At 41.9% G+C, this 13,712-nt stretch overlaps 1 pseudogene; it reads left to right on the forward strand.

Moving 5' to 3' along the window:
* The first annotated feature begins 11,672 nt into the window (after positions 1–11,672).
* LOC108523964 (protein IMPACT-like) lies at positions 11,673–13,441 on the forward strand (annotated as a pseudogene).
* Positions 13,442–13,712: the final 271 nt, after the last annotated feature.

The raw sequence follows: 13,712 nt of genomic DNA on the forward strand, positions 1-13,712 counted from the left end.
CTGTCGCAAAAAAAAAAAAAAGGTATAAGACAAAAGAAAAGTCAAATGGTGTCAATTATGGTGTCCCAGACTCCCAAGTAGGAATCCTTGCAGAAATTTTCTATGTTTATATAATAACCATCATAAACATTGAACATTTACTATGTGTCAAGTACTCTCCTAAACACTTTATATGCATTAATTCAGCAGACAGCAAACTTTTTATGTAAAAGTTAGTAAATATTTTAGCCTTTGTGGAGCATTTGGTCTCTGTTGCAACTACTCAACACTTTGTTGTAGTATGAAAGCAGCTATAGGGAATAGATGTAAACTAATGGATGCAGCTATGTTCCAATAAAACTTTATTTATAAAAACAAGCTACAGGGCCGGGCGCAGTGGCTCATGCCTGTAATCCTAGCACTTCGGGAGGCTGAGGCAGGCAGATCACGAGATCAGGAGATGGAGACCATCCTGGCCAACATGGTGAAATCCCGTCTATACTAAAAATACAAACATTAGCTGGGGTGGTGGCGCACGCCTGAAGTCCCAGCTACTCGGGAGGCTGAGCCAGGAGAATCACTTGAACCCTGGAGGCAGACGTTGCAGTGAGCCGAGATTTGGCCACTGCACTCTAGCCTGGTGACAAAGAGAGACCCCGTCTCAATTAAACAAACAAAACAAAAGCAGCAGCCAGATTTGGCCTGTGGCTAGTAGTTTGCCAACTCCTGAATTATACTCATGTAATAGTCAAAAAAACCTTATGAGGCTTCTTATCACTATTTTACAGATAAGAAACTAGGGATAGATACAGAAACAGAGAACTCAAGTAAATAGCCCAACAAGTTATCAAGTAGTGAAACTAAGATGTAATCCCAGGCTGTCTATCTCCAGGGTGTTTTTTAGCCACTATTTTTTAAAGCACGTATGTATGCATGTATGTTTTTAAATTTTTTATTTTATTTATTTATTTTTTGCCCCAGCTCACCCTGTTGCCCCAGCTGGAGAACAGTGGCATGAACACGGCTTACTGCAACTTCGACCTCCCAGACTCAAACAATCCTCTTCTTTCAGCCTCCCAAGTAGCTAGGACCACAAGCATGCACCACCATGCCTGGCTAATTTTTTTAATTTTGTGGAACCAGGTCTTGTCATGTTGCCCAGGATGGTCTTGAACTCCTGGTGAGAGATGAAGCCAGCTGGACTTCCTGGGTCAAGTGGGGACTTGGAGAACTTTTCTGTTTAGTTAGAGGATTGTAAACGCACCAATCAGTGCTCTGTGTCTAGCTAAAGGATTGTAAATGCACCAATCAGCACTCTGTAAAAATGCACCAGTCAGTGTTCTGTGTCTAGCTAAAGGATTGTAAACGCACCAATCAGCACTCTGTAAAAATGCACCAATCAGCACTCACTGTCTAGCTAAAGGATTGTGAACACACCAATTAGCACTCTGTAAAATGTACCAATCAGCACTCTGTAAAATGAACCAATCAGCACTCTTACAATGAACCATTGTAAAATGGACCAATCAGCAGGATGTGGGCAGGGCCAAATAAGGGAATAAAAGTTGGCCACCCCCAGCCAGCAGCAGCAACCCCTTCAGGTCACCTTCCATGCTGTGGAAGCTTTGTTCCTTTTCTCTTCACAATAAATCTTGCTGCTGCTCACTCTTTGGGTCCCCACCACCTTTAAGAGCTGTAACACTCGCTGCAAAGTCTGAGGCTTCATTCTGGAAGTCAAAAAGATCACGAGCTCACCAGAAGGAAGAAACTCTGGACACATCTGAAGGAACAAACTCCAGACATGCCATCTTTAAGAACTGTAACACTCACCACGAAGGTCCGCAGCTTCATTCTTGATGTCAGTGAGACCAAGAACCCACTGGAAGGAACCAATTCCGGACACACTGGCATCAAGTCATCTGCTCACCTCGGCCTCCCAAAGTGCTGGGATTACAGATTTGAGCCACTGCACCCGGTTGTGTTGTTTTGTTTTGTCTGTTGTTGTTTTTTTCTTTGAGATGGAGTCTCGCTCTGTCGCCCAGGCTGTAGTACAGTGGCATAATCTCGGCTCCCTGCAATCTCCACCTCCCAGGTTCAAACAAGTCTCCTGCCTCAGCCTTGCAAGTAGCTGGGACTACAGGCTCGTGCCACCATACCCAGCTAACTTTTTGTGTTTTTAGTAGAGACAGGGTTTCACCGTGTTAGCCAGGATGGTCTCAATCTGACCTCAAGATCTGCAGATCTCAGCCTCCTAAAGTGCTGGGATTACAGGCGTGAGCCACCACACCCAGTCTGTGTGTATTTTTTTTTAAACTCATACTGTGCATGCTGTTTGGCATCTTGCTTTTCTCACTTAACAATGTCTTGCCTATCTTTCCACATATATAAATCTACCTCATTCCTTCAATTTGCTGTATAGTATTCCATTGTAGGAATCACCAATCAGTAGATACCTGGACTGTTTCTATGCATGTGCCCTTAAAAACAATGCTTCACTGAGTATCCTTGTGCTGAGGCGTTTGCATGCAGATGCTCACATAGCTAAGAATGAAGGAAAAATTATTATAAATAAAAAATGGTTGGACCGGGTGAGGTGGCTCACACCTGTAATCCCCACACTTTGGGAAGGTAAAACGGGAGGATCGCTTGAGGCTAGAAGTTCGAGGCCAGCCTAGGCAACAAAGTGAGACCTCATCTCTACAAAAAATAAAATTAGGCCAGGTGCAGTGGCTCACGCCTGTAATCCCAGCACTTTGGGAGGCCGAGGCAGGAGGATCATCTGAGATCAGGAGTTCATGACCAGCCTGACCAACATGGAGAAACCCTGTCTCTACTAAAAATACAAAATTAGCCGGGCATGGTGGTGCATGCTTGTAATCCCAGCTATTCAGGAGGCTGAGGCAAGAGAATCGCTTGAACCCAGTACATGGAGGTTGTGGTGAGCCAAGATCACGGCATTGCACTCTAGGCCTGGGCAACAAGAGTGAAACTGTGTCCCCCACTCAAATATAAAAAAAAAGATCAGCAATGACATAAAACCACTAGAGGGACAAATTGAGGAGCTGGTGTGACCAGAGGCTAGAAGCTGGGTGGGAAGGACTGTCGTGCCTGGTGTCATGTATGAGACAGATGCAGCCACTGCTTGGAAGGCCCCCGGATGCAGAAAGGGGAAAGAAATATGCTGGATCTCCCATTCAATTATTCACCCTTCAGTCTCCTGCCAGGACTTTCCATTGGCTGATTCTAAACGAAAACCAGGTGGCAAAGGGGCCTAGGAACTGTAGTTTGCAGGGCTCAGCCCCTGTGGGACAGAGCGGAGCAGAAGGGTAGGGAATGGGTCGGAAAGCAAACAAGCAATGACTGATGTAAAGAATATTGTGTTTTATGTTTTGAAATACTATGCAGCCATAAAAAAGAATGAGTTCATGTCCTTTGCAGGGACATGGATGAAGCTGGAAACCATCCTCAGCAAACTAACACAGGAACAGAAAACTAAACACTGCATATTCTCACTCATAAGTGGGAGCTGAACAATGAGAACACAAAGACACACAGAGGGGAACATCACACACTGGGGCCTGTCGGGGGGTGGGGGTCCAGGGGAAGGAGAGCATTAGGACAAATAGCTAATGCATGCAGGGCTTAAAACCTAGATGACGGGTTGATGGGTGCAGCAAACCACCATGGTACATGTATACCTATATAACAAACCTGAACATTCTGCACATGTATCCCAGAACTTAAAGTATAAAAAAAAAAAAAATGCCAAATTGCCCACCAATGCAGCTACAAAGATTTATAGTTCCAAGTATGTCTATTTTCCAGCAAATTCCCCAGCACCATGGAGATTTATCCATCTAAGTTAAAATGGTTTTNCAATGAGAACACAAAGACACACAGAGGGGAACATCACACACTGGGGCCTGTCGGGGGGTGGGGTCCAGGGGAAGGAGAGCATTAGGACAAATAGCTAATGCATGCAGGGCTTAAAACCTAGATGACGGGTTGATGGGTGCAGCAAACCACCATGGTACATGTATACCTATATAACAAACCTGAACATTCTGCACATGTATCCCAGAACTTAAAGTATAAAAAAAAAAAAATGCCAAATTGCCCACCAATGCAGCTACAAAGATTTATAGTTCCAAGTATGTCTATTTTCCAGCAAATTCCCCAGCACCATGGAGATTTATCCATCTAAGTTAAAATGGTTTTCTGCTATTTTAATTTGCATTTCCTTAATTATGAATGCAGTTGAACATCTTCCCATGTGTTTATATACCATTAATAATTATTTTGTTTAGTATTTAATGCATGCTATTTAATATTTATTTTTCTTTTAACAGTAGGTTTATATCTTTTGTCAATTTTTTAAATTTTTTTCCCCAAATTCAAACTAGTGTCAGTAGAATGCCAATTTTCCTATTAAGTTGTTGGACTTATTACTTGTAAGAAATATATGTGCCAATCTTAAGTGTTGCAAATATTTTCCCCCAGAATACTCTGCTTTTTAACATTTTAGTTGCACGTTGTACTGTGCTGTTTTAATTTTATGTAGCCAAATATAAATCTTTTCTTCTTCTATATCCTCTGGATAAAAGATTTTGTCTTTTGCTTAAAAAGACCTTTTCCTCAAGATTATACAAATATTGGAATGGGAGAATATTTTTAAATTTTCTTCTTCTGTGTTTTCTCTGCTCTAGACAAGGACTATTATGATGACTAGCACTTTGGGTCTCTTTATTCTCCCAGGTTAAAAGCTGTTTGGTTTGAGAATACACTCTTATACATCCTGCATTCTGTCCTCATTAATCTCCAAAGCAATTTCTTAATTCACGAGAGAAACGCTTTTTCTCTCATCTGAGATATACAATGTAGTGAACTTGGAAACTCTGACAAGCCTTCTTTTCTCTGCGTATCTCTGCCTTGTCAACTCTTGTAGGCTATCAACTAGTCTAAGTTTTTATTCTAGGATGTGAATTGTAATGAAGAAGGCCTTGAGTTAAAAGGGAGTTGGAGACAATACTGAAATATGACTAGAGGCTCAGTTCTCCAATATATGCAAAAGTTTTCTTCTCTGCAGTAGAGTAGAGATGGTGTCTACAGTGATTTCACAATTCTAGCTGATACTATGAGGTTCATAAAAACATGGTCCACAAATGCAGGAGCCATGTGTGTTTTGTGTTTAACTGTTGTATTCCTGGCATTTTGCATGGTACGTGATACAGCAATGATCCTCAAAAAATATTTACTGATTTGAAGATTCTTTAAGTCAGAATGATTTGTATCTTCTCCAACATATCTGGATCCTAAGGGGTGATGCCAACAAGAGTCCTGGAAAAAAGTGTTTCTGTTATGACGTGGCATGGTTAGGTCTTGAAGTATACATTTGCTTATATTTGATGTATACCTTTGTGCTGTATTCTCTTCATAATCCCCCAAAAGCTCCTTTCCCCGCTTTCCTTAGGTCACAATGTTGCAGAAAAAAAGTTCAAGAATTGCTAACTTAACTATGACTTGAAAGGATTAAAATGCATGCTTACAAACCAGTTTCTTAAACCAGTTCCTTAATTCACATAGACTAGATATAATTACAGCTGCGAATAGGGAGAAGACAGAAGAACAGGCAGCTTGATTGCAGGGGAAAGTGAAAGGAAACAGAGACTTGAAGGAAGAAGAAAGGAGAAAAAGATCTTCCATCATGAAGATGGAATGATAGGGGAAATTTTTCACACACCCTGTAAACAAACACATAATCCGAGGACAATCCACATATCACCTTTGTAGACATTTAAAGTCACCTTACCTTGATGAGGAGGAACTCAGATGCCTTGGGTTAAAAGTGGCCCAGTCGTCTGATAGAACTGATACTTGTGGTTTCTTTTGAATAAAAGAAAGAAACTGAAAGAAAACTGACCCTCCCAGTCTTAAAACTTGAGAAAGTTACATTTGTCTTACTCTGAGTTCCTTCCTCATGAAGCCAATCATCAGGCCTCCCAGATATTATCAAGGAACTGAAACTTACCAGATCACTGCATCTGGACAATGAGGAGCCAGACCTCTCACCCATCATGATTGCCTAAGCAACTACCTGCTTCTTGTTGACCAACTCCTCCCCTTTACCCCTCCCTAATTCTTGTTTTCCCAAAAATGGTTATATTTCTTTTCTGTTATACAAACCCTAATCAGTCAGGGAGATGGATTTGGGACTGATCTAGAACTGATCTCCCATCTCCTCAGCTGCAGCACCCAACTAAAGCCTTCTTCCCTGCCAATACCCATTGTCTCAGTGATCAAGCAGCAGGACCTAGACAGAACCCCTGGCATTTCGGTAACAGGGTGAATAAATGGATGTGCAAGGAAAACCTCTTCATCTGAAATAAAGGGCAGATGAACACTAAGCCTCAGGATGGTGCCAGTGAACACAGGTTGGGTTGTTTCCACTTTTTGACTATTATGAAAAATGCTGTTATGAACATTGTATGCAAGTAGAGGAAGGAGTCTAAAGGCCCAGGGAAACAAGAATGATGCATGAATCTGTTATGAATAGTCTGCCCTGTCACTCTGAAACACACTCATCCCTGGAAGAGCCTGGAGGACGTCCCCTATACCCAGGCATTATGGATGCAATAGTAAGGAAACTTGAGCATTCTTATAAAACTCTGTTGCAGCTGTTCTTTGCCAGTAGGAGATGGTGGCAAAAGATGTTGCCATGGAATTGAATTTCCTGATCTCAACTGGCGTAAAGGATCCAGGAGTGGTAGAGGCCAGTGGCAATCTTTAGCTTGCAGTGACAAGGTGTCTTAGTCAGTTTGGGTTTAGTCAGTCAGAATACCATAGATGGGTACTTAAACAATGAACATTTATTGCTCAAGTTCTGGAGACTGGAAGTCCTAATATTAGGGTGCCAGCATGGCTGGTTTGTGGTAAAGGCTTGCCTCCTGATTCACAGATGGCTATCTCTTCACATGGCAAAGAGAGTGAGATCTTCTCTCTTTCTCTTCTCTAAGGACACAAATCCTATAGCAGGAGCTCCACCCTCATGAGCTCATCTATACCCAATTATTTCCCAAAGGCCCCACTTCCTAATACCATCCATTGGGGGTTAGGGTTTCAACTTACAGATTTTGAGGGAACACAAATTGCATAACACAAGGTGAGTACAATTATCAGAGTAACCCACAGGGATGAAGTGTGTATGCTCAGAGGGTATGACCTCTCGGGATATGTAACATCGTGTAATCAGTCATGACTGTAGGAATTAAATACAAGGGCAGCCCAAAGTACTTCTTAACATATCGAAGCAATGATTCTAGGTCTAGTGGGGAGAAACCTAGTTTAAGTCACTGTAGTGGGAATTCACACACTCTTCGCCAGGTTCTTGAACTAAGCTAGTTCACAGACTTGGAACCCCAAAGGACACTGCAAAGTGACCACAGGTGTGTTTTGCGGATCTTCAGTAAAACATTCCCCACAGACAAGCAGGGCCATTTCCCAGTGTGACTATAAACTGGAGAAAGGTAAGTATTTTGGGGGGAGGTTAATTGATTTTGGCTCTGAACTGATGCTAATCCATGGAGACATAAAGTAAGATGAGAAAATAAAGTAAGGAGAAAATAAAGTAAGATTAAATGAAACAAACACAACAATAACAACAAAAACAAATCCAGGATAGTCCACCACGCAGAGTAGAAGTTTACAGAACCCAGGTGATAGATGGAACCTTGACCAGAGTCAGTTTCCCAGTGTGTCCAATGGCATGATGGAGCCATTCAGTGGTTATTACTCTAGTCTCAGAATGAACGGTGGGAAAAGGTATATTTAGCAACTGTTCTTTGATTGATGGAGTGAGGGAGGGCTATTATATTAAGAACATTCAACTGAAAGCCTCTGAAAATCCTCAGATCACCGAAATAGTGTTCCCAAAGTAATTCTGCAATCTGGGGGGAGTTCAGTGGTGACGGTTGTGCAACAGTGAGTGTACGTAATGCGACTGAATGTTACACTTAAAAATGGTTAAAAAAGGCCGGGCGCGGTGGCTCACACCTGTAATCCCAGCACTTTGGGAGGCCAAGGCGGGTGGATCATGGGGTCAGGAGATTGAAACCATCCTGGATAACACGGTGAAACCCCGTCTCTATTAAAAATACAAAAAAAGTAGCCAGGTGCGGTGGCAGGCACCTATAGTCCCAGCTATTTGGGAGGCTGAGGCAGAAGAATGGTGTAAACCCGGGAAGCAGAGCTTGCAATGAGCTAAGATCACACCACTGCACTCCAGTGTGGGCGACAGAGCAAGACTCTGTCTCAAAAAAAAAAAAAAGGTTAAAATGATATATTTTATGTAATATATATTTTGTCACAATAAAAAAGTAAATGATTATCAACAGCTCTATTGTTTTAACTTGTACATATTGTGTTTCTTTCATTTTAAAGTAGAAGCAGTAGATATTTAAAATCAAAAGATAATTTCAAACATTCCTTTTTGTCATTGAATTCAAGAAGAAAACTCCAAAAAAGAGAAACCACACAAAACTTGAATAAGTCCGGGTGCAATGGCTCACGCCTGTAATCCTAGCACTTTGGGAGGCTGAGGCAGGTGGATCACCTGAGGTCAGGAGTTCAAGACCAGCCTGGCCAACATGGCGAAAACCTGTCTCTACTAAAAATACAAAAATTAGCCAGGCGTGGTGGTGTGCACCTGTAATCCCATCTGCTTAGGAGGCCGAAGTGGGAAAATCGCTTGAATCCAGGAGGCGGAGGTTACAGTGAGCCGAGATTGTGACACTGAACTCCAGCCTGGGTGACAGAGCAAGACTCCCTCTCACAATAAATAAATAATGAATAAATAAATAAATAAATAAATAAATAAAGTGTACTCCATATGTATTCAATTTATTTCATTTTTGTATGAACATAAATATACAATACAAATTTAAAATATATATGTAATTAACTGTGGAAAATGGGATCTATCATGAGGATAAAGCAGAGTTATGCAACAAGATGAAGCAACAAAAGTGATTTTTGAGGAAGATTGCAAATTATCTTAAGTAATTTAGAAAGATCAACATTTCCTGAGCTTTAACAGCATTAACAGGAAGCCTTAAGAACAAGGATGTGGTTAGGTATGTCTATTGGTTTCTCAGAAAGACATGGAACACGAAAACCACTGACATTAAGAGATAGGTAGCAACTTTAATAATTTACCAGCCTTGCATTTCTTCACATTCTTGTTTCAGAGACAGCTTGAAAATAGTCTGAAAGGAAGACAATTCCAAATTCCTGAGGATTTTCAGCAAGTGTTAAGTGTAGTATATAAAATGATAACAGAGGATTATGTGGATGCATAACCCAGTGGCAACAAATTCCATTTTGGCCGTGAACTACTGAACAGATTCCCTGAATGTGTTCATTTGCTGAACAAATCTTATTTCAGCAAATGACAAAATAAGATTTTTTTCAGCACATCTCCTGTGAGTGCTCAGATAGCGTGGGCTCTGTGGTCAGACAAACACTGGGCACTTCTCTTGGTATTATCACCTTAAGCTTGGGGAAAGTTACTCAGTTTCTCATTCCCTCCATTTCCTCATGCACAAATGGAAGAAAACAAAGGTGTTGTGATGATTAAATGAGATACTGTATACAATATTTTTAGTACAATGTCCAGCACATGGTGAGCCTTCAAGAAATGCTATCTACTAGTCCTACGTGCAATGCACCATGGAGAGGGCTAAAAATGACATGTGTGGCATGAGTTGCAGTTTAATCCTATGCTCCACTTACTCTAAGATTCAGGTATGTGTTGCACTAGTTGGACTAGTGGCCAGGGGTCAGAGGAAAATAACCTCCCAAAAATGTCTTCCTTACTCTAGAGGAAGACAGAGTTAAGAAGAAAAGCTTTAGCTCGAGGAAAGGGCATTAGAGTTAGAATGGAGGGAAAAAATATCTACTAATCAGAATATTCTATTGGCCACAGTCTCTGTGACCTTCTGGCAATTAAAATTTTAAAGTTAAAGATTACTTAAAATTGGCTGGGCGTGGTGACTCGTGCCTGTAATCCCAGCACTTTGGGAGGCTGAGGCGGGTGGATCACAAGGTCAGGAGTATGAGACCAGCCTGGCCAACATGGTAAAACCCTGTCTCTACTAAAAATACAAAAATTAGCCAAGCGTGGTGGTAGGCATCTGTAATCCCAGCTACTCGGGAGGCTGAGGCAGGAGAATCTCTTGAAATCAGAAGGTGGAGGTTGCAGTGAGGGAAGATCACGCCACTGCACTCCAGCCTGGGCAACAAGAGCAAAGCTCTGTCTCAAAAAAAAAAAAAGATTACTTAAAATTTACTTGGAAACTTAAAAGTGCACCATTAAGTAACTCCTGGGACCAAGCAGATGTCATGAGAAAAATTAAGAAATATTTGCCACTGCAAGACAAAAAAAAATGTTTTTTAATTTTAAGAAATACTTAAATTGAGTCATAATGAATGATATGGTTGGGTCTGTGTCCCTACCTAAATCTCATGACAAATTGTAATCCCCAATGTTGGAGGCAGGGTCTGGTGGGAAATGATTGGATCCTGGGTGCAGATTTCCCCTTTGGTGCTGTTCTCATGATAGTGAGTGAATTATCAGGAGATCTGGTCGTTTAAAAGTATGTAGCACCTCTCTGCTCTCTCTATTCCTCGTGCTCCGGCCCTGTAAGACGTGCCTGCTTCTCTTTTGCCTTTCACTATGATTGAAAGTTTCCTGAGGCCTCCCCAGCATGCTTCCTGTACAGCCTGTGGAAACGTGAGCCAATTACTCTTTTATTTATAAATTACCCAGTTTCCAGTGGTGCACACCTGTAATTCCAGAACTTTGGGAGGCTGAGGTGGGTGCATCACCTGAGGTCAGGAGTTCGAGGCCAGCCTGACCAACATGGAAAAACCCTGTCTCTACTAAAAATACAAAATTAACTGGGCATACTGGCACATGCCTGTAACCCCAGCTACTTGGGATGCTAAGGTGGGAGAATTGTTTGAACCCTAGAGGCAGAGACTGCAGTGAGCCAAGATCATGCCATTGCACTCCAGCCTGGTCAATGAGAGCAAAACTCTGTCTCAAAAAAAAAAAAAAAAAAAATTACCCAGTTTCAGGTATTTCTTTAAAACAGTGCAAGAATGGACTAATACAATGAAAATACCAAATTTCAGACTGGATGTGGTGGCTCATGCTTGCAATCTCAGCACTTTGGGAGCCTGAGGTGGGAGGATCACTTGAGGCCAGGAGTTCAAGACCAGCCTGGGCAATATAGTGAGACCCAACTGCTACAAAAAATTTTAAAGTTAGCTGCGTGTGGTGGCAGGCACTTGTATTCTCAGCTACTTGGGAGGTTGAGGCAGGCAGGAGGAGCACTTGAGCCCGTGAATTTGAGATTGCAGTGAGTATCTCAATCAGTACCACTGCACTCCAACCCGGGCAACACCGCAAGGTCCTGTCTTAAAAAAAGATAGTTTTCAAAAATGAACATAAAGTATAAACTAACACCAACATTCAACATGTACACACACACACACACACACACACACACACACACACACACACACACTGAATCTGGGGATTCAACCAACCACAGATAAAAAATATTTGGAAAATAAAAATTCCACCCAGAGCTTCTGGACGTCAGCACCAGCCGCAGGGCTGCTCTAGGGGCCACATGGCTGAAGGGAGCACAGGGAGCTACCAGAGGCAGAATGAAGAGACTGAAGCAATGACAGCCACTTATTCTGAGGAATTACATGTCATTGATGACTATGCCAAAACATTTTGTATTAGAATTAGCGATGATATTGATCACCCCAAATGGACACTTTGCTCGTAGGTGATGCTACTGAATTAATATCCAGGTACAGCTCCACCTACTTATTAATAGGTAAGCCCCTTGGCTTAAAGGACAAGAATGTGCAGATTTATCAAATTGCCTTGAGAAAACACAATTAGGAATATTGGTGGAAATATTCTTTACCTGTGGGTGGAGAACATAAGAGATGTTTGACTGGGCACAGTGGCTCATGCCTGTAATCCCAGCACTTTGGGAGGCCAAGGCGGGCGGATCACAAGGTCAGGAGATCTAGACCATCCTGGATAACACAGTGAAACCCAATCTCTACTAAAAATACAAAAAATTAGAAGGGCGTGGTGGTGGGCGCCTGTGGTCCCAGCTACTCGGGAGGCTGAGTCAGGAGAATTGCTTGAACCTGGGAGGCAGAGGTTGCAGTGAGCCGAGATCGCACCACTGCACTCCAGCCTGGGTGATGGAGCAAGACTCCATCTCAAAAAAAAAAAGAAGAGATGCTCTAATTTGAAAATCTTAAATGACAGAACCAAGACCAGATGTAAAGAAGAAAACTGGGCCAGGCAGTGGTTCACTCCTGTAATCCTAGCACTTTGGGAGGCCAAGGCAAGAGGATCACTTGAGGCTGGAATTCAAGACCAGCCTGGGCAACATAGCCAAACACCCCTCCCCACAACCTACAAAAAAACACTTTTTTTTTTTAAAAAAAGAAGGAAACTGAAGAGAAAGATGTTGAATGTGAAGATGATCTCATTTAGCCTGTCAGCCAGAAAATCTGGTTAAAGTATTGGATTTTGATATCAGTGAAAGTTGAAGAGAAATAAAAGAATTACCTCCAATCGCTTTTCTTTTCTTTTTTTTTTTTTTTTGAGATGTTATTTCGCTCTTGTCGTCCAGGCTGGATGGAGTGCCAAGACCCTGTCTCGGCTCACTGCAACCTCTGCCTTCTGGGTTCAACCAATTCTCCTACCTCAGCCTCCCAAGTAGCTGGAATTACAGGCGCCTGCCACCACACCCGGCTAATTTTTGTATTTTTAGTAGAGACGAAGGTTCACCATGTCGGTCAGGCTGGTCTCGAACTCCTGACCTCAGGCAATCCACTCACTTTGGCCTCTCAAAGGGCTGGGATTACAGGCGTGAGCCACCGCACCCGGCCTGCCTCCGATTGCTTTGTATGGCTTATTGGGCTAGGAACTTATTTAAGATGACATTCCTATTACAGGCCAAATAAGTACTTTTCAGATACACTTGGCTCCTGTAGTTTGTCCGAAACAGGTGAGAATAGTTCTTGCCAAATAACCATGAGACAAGAAAATAGCTCATGTCATCCCCAACACCTATGCCTACAGATATATTGCAAAGATAAACAGACCTTCTTGCAGGGCTGTGATAATGGGGAGACAGCATCTGGTAGATATCATCATCTGATGGAGATCTGAAATGTGAGGAATGTCATGGTAATCATGTCGGGCTAGTACAAAGAGATTTTGTTAGGACCAGATCCCTTTCAACATATCAACAACTGTGCCAGAAACATACTAGTGGAGGAGAACTACACAAATTCACCTGAGGAATCATCTAAGATTTTAGGAAAAAACAAAAACGTAAGAAACAAGAAGAGTGAGTATTAATACCCGAAGCTATATGAAAGGTAAATTTACCTATAATTATATACTCATTCCATAGTTAGTAAAGAATAAATCAACCAATTCAGCATGGACACCAACATTATCTTTCCTTCTTTGGTTATATTATCTGGCAAAAATGGAGAACTTATATTCAGTGTGTTTTGGGCTTATTTGGGAAAACAAATTTGAACTTAATCACCACTTCATCTGATTTTAGGAAGGTAACAGTTGCCCAGCGGAATATCTAAATTAACTGTCCACTTCAGGACATGTC

Source organism: Rhinopithecus bieti, unplaced genomic scaffold, assembly GCF_001698545.2.
Source record: "Rhinopithecus bieti isolate Rb0 unplaced genomic scaffold, ASM169854v2 scaffold_80452, whole genome shotgun sequence".
Classification (NCBI taxonomy): Eukaryota; Metazoa; Chordata; class Mammalia; order Primates; family Cercopithecidae; genus Rhinopithecus; species Rhinopithecus bieti.